Here is a 3614-nt window from a genome sequence, read left to right as displayed (position 1 = left end):
ATCATGCTTAGCGAAATAAGTCAAGCAGAGAAAGACAACTATCATATGATCTCCCTGATATGAGGAAGTGGTGATGCAACATGGAGGCTTAAGTGGGTAGAAGAAGAATAAATGAAACAAGATGGGATTGGGAGGGAGACAAACCATAAGTGACTCTTAATCTCACAAAACAAACTGAGGGTTGCTGGGGGGAGGGGGTTTGGGAGAAGGGGGTGGGATTATGGACATTGGGGAGGGTATGTGATTTGGTGAGTACTGTGAAGTGTGTAAACCTGGTGATTCACAGACCTGTACCCCTGGGGATAAAAATATATGTTTATAAAAAATAAAAAATTAAAAAAAAAATAAAATGTACTTCAAAATTCTAAATACTGTCAACTTATTTGCTGACTTATACCAATATCTTACCTGTATAAAACAAAAAGTTGAGTGGGGGGAGGGGTAAAGGGTGATGGGTATTGAGGTGGGCACATGTTGTGATGAGCACTGGGTGTTATACATAACTAAAGAATCACTGAACGCTACTTCAAAAACTAATTATGTACTCTACAGTGGCTAACTGAACATTAAAAAAAAAGTTTATGCTGCTGTAACTCCCTGAAAGAGTACAGGAAGCACGAAATCTTTATATATAACAGTAGATTACTGAAAGTCATTATATACACAAAAGTGAAACTGTTAAGTGAGTATTAAGTGATTTTGGAAACATCAAATAGTAGTTTTTATAGAGTTATGGATCCAGCCAGTCCTATGCTAGTTGTTATGACTTACAAGGTACAAGAAACATTTTATAAGTCCCCAAGGAACTTATAGTTACTTATATACTATTTTGTGATGCTTTGAACTTATTTTTTTAAATTGTAAATGCCCTGGGATCTATAACCAGGTTCAAAGCTTTTCAAGCACAAGGACAGTGTCTTTTATGCCTTGGAGTGAGTCCTGACTTGACCAATGTTGTCTGCTGTCAGTGGCTAACTCAACTGGTAATACACAGGTAGATAATAAGAATCTGTAATGATAATGCTACAGTGGCAAAAATCTACTCAACAAGGAAGTCTCTATAAAACAAGGTCTTCTTTGAACTGAAAAATATAGTCCTTTTATTTCATAAAATTAATGAAGTAAAGAAACAGCAAATGATACATAATTAGAAATCTGCAATGCTCTTTTCCTAAAGAAATAAACGAAGACTATTTTGACATAAAATCTTTGTATTTGGGTTCTAGCTCTACTCTAGTACTTTTTATTTAAATCCTAAATCACTGATTTTTAAAAGTATTAATAAAAGAGAAGCCAGTGCTTAAATAAAATAACCAGACATGTAGCACATTGAGCAATTTAAAGCACATTAGTAGTTATTTCCTTTTTTTAAATTTTTTAAAAATAATCTCTACGCCTAGTGTGGGGCTTGAACTCAGGACCCTTAGATCAAGAGTCACATGCTCTTCCAGCAGAGCCAGCCAGGCACGCCAGTACTTAATTCTTAACATCCATAAAAATACCACAGATAAGGTGGCCAAGCTTGTGGTACACTAAAAGTAAAAAACAATCTTTCAAATTCTGCCAATATATATTTGTCTTCTTAAAGTGGGTCAAGGTTATTCTTATTTAAACCAAGTAAACAATTGCTAATGAACATCTAAATCCATCAAAGCTGGGGTGCCTGGGTGGCTTAGTTGGTTAAGCATCTGACCTGGGCTCAGGTCAAGATCTTGGGGTCCTGTGATCAAGCCCTGCTTGGGCTCCTCACTCAGCCTGCTTCTCTCACCCCCTCTCCTTTTGCCTCTTCCTCTCCTTTCCCCCTGCTCATGCTCTCTCTCTCATATAAATAAATAAATAAATAATTTTTAAAAAATCCATCAAATCTTATATACTATCAGGGTGACAAAGTTACCTAAATGGCTTAAAAAAAAAAAAAAGATTTATTTATTTGACAGAGAGAGAGATCACAAGTAAGCAGAGAGGCAGGCAGAGAAAGCAGGGTGGGGGGTAAGGGGGCGTGGGGAGCAGGCTCCCTGCTGAGCAGAGAGCCCAGTGCAGGGCTCAATCCCAGGACCTTGAGATCATGACCTGAGCCAAAGTCAGAGGCTTAACCCACTGAGCCACCCAGGCACCCCTCTAAATGGGTTTTTAGTAATTTTCCTTTTTTTTTTTTTTTAAGATTTTATTTATTTGACAGAGAGAGACACAGCATTGAGAGGGAGCACGAGCAGGGGGAGTGGGAGAGGGAGCAGCAGGCTTCCTGAGCAGGGAACCTGATGCAGGGCTCTATCCCAGAACCCTGGGATCATGGCCTGAGCCAAAGGGAGACACTTAATGACTGAGCCACCCAGGTGCCCCTAGTCATTTTGCTTTTATGTTTTTTACTCTATAATCTACTTGCTCTGTAAAAAAGCCTCCTCTGCAATAAGTTAAAAAGAAAAAAAACAAAAGTAAGAAACAAATCTATTTAGGTTGAGTGAATATAAACGAAAGACTAAAAAATTATTTATGTACCCAACAGACAGACACCATGCAGTTTTTGCACTTAAAAAATCAAGGCCTTTATTTGTTTACATGGAAACTGGAATTAATACCTTTTATATCTTTGTACATAAAAATCAAGTATTGTGGTTAACTGAACAGTGGTAACTGCTGGGCAAATGGATGCAAAGATACAAAAGAAAGTATTTTAAAAGGTCTTTTTCTCACTTGGGCAGAACTTTTCAGACTTTCCCACCAATGTATCACCAAGGCCCTTGAGAAGATTTTATTCACAGAGGTAAGAGCTACATATAGTATAAATCAGGGGCTTGTTTTAAGGTAATCCATAACAATCATGTATTTTTCTTTATACAAGGTAAATGCAATTTTTCCATTTTACTCCAGAAAAGTCAGTATATTTTTCAACACTGACTGCAAGTAAAATCCTCTGGGATGACATATCAAATCCATCTATCACTTTATGTGTTTCCTGATTTCTCTCCACACCCAAATTTACAGTATGCTTCTAGGAGTCTATGACAATCTTCGGCTTGTGAGCTCCCCAATTTTGAGAAAATGATTGCAGAAATGTGAAAGTTAAAGTGATATTTTTCTGCGGCAAAATTTTTCTTTCCCTTCTTTCCTACTTCATTTCTTTCCTTCTTTCTCCTTCCTTCCTCCCCCTCCCCTCTTCCTTCCTTCCCTCCCGGCTCCCTTCCTTTTTTCTGTTCTTTAGAATCATTTCTTTGGTTGTACCCTCAAGATGAGGCGGCACAACCACTTCCTGGTTTTGTACCAGAAGGCTTCAATTTTTTTTTTTTTTCACGGATACCTATTTTTATTTTTATTCATTTCTAAATTTAATTTTTTCATTATTCCAAGATTCATTGTTTATGCACCACACCCAGTGCTCCTTGCAATACGTGGCCTCCTTAATACCCACCACCAGGCTCACCTAACCTCCGCTCTCCCCTCCAAAATCCTCAGTTTGTTTCTTGGAGTCCACAGTCTCTCATGGTTCATCTCCCCCCGTTTCCCCCAATTCACTTTTCCTTCCCTTCTCCTAATTTTGAAGTGTGTATGCCCATTTCCTGCTGCTTCTGTTTCTGGTGGCTCTTTCCATTTTTTTTTTTTTTTTTTTTTTTTTTTTT

At 37.8% G+C, this 3614-nt stretch overlaps 1 protein-coding gene and 1 long non-coding RNA gene across 5 annotated transcripts in view; one reads left to right on the top strand and one right to left on the bottom strand.

Annotated features, from left to right (window-relative positions):
• The window catches only part of LRRC9 (leucine rich repeat containing 9), a 109396-nt gene that overhangs the window by 82833 nt on the left and 22949 nt on the right, over positions 1-3614 (bottom strand). The window lies entirely within an intron of this gene.
• The window catches only part of LOC132000002 (uncharacterized), a 131259-nt gene that overhangs the window by 108260 nt on the left and 19385 nt on the right, over positions 1-3614 (top strand). For 2 of the 4 annotated variants that reach the window (XR_009399149.1, XR_009399148.1), the window contains one exon: positions 2700-3608. The exons of 1 other annotated variant lie outside the window; for it this stretch is intronic. This is a non-coding gene — a long non-coding RNA (uncharacterized LOC132000002). Of the gene's footprint in view, positions 1-2699; positions 3609-3614 lie in introns of those variants that run through there. One more of the 4 variants, XR_009399150.1, reaches the window with a different exon arrangement.

This window comes from Mustela nigripes, chromosome 13 (genome assembly GCF_022355385.1).
Source record: "Mustela nigripes isolate SB6536 chromosome 13, MUSNIG.SB6536, whole genome shotgun sequence".
NCBI lineage: Eukaryota > Metazoa > Chordata > Mammalia > Carnivora > Mustelidae > Mustela > Mustela nigripes.
This window is presented reverse-complemented; position numbering and strand designations above follow the sequence as displayed.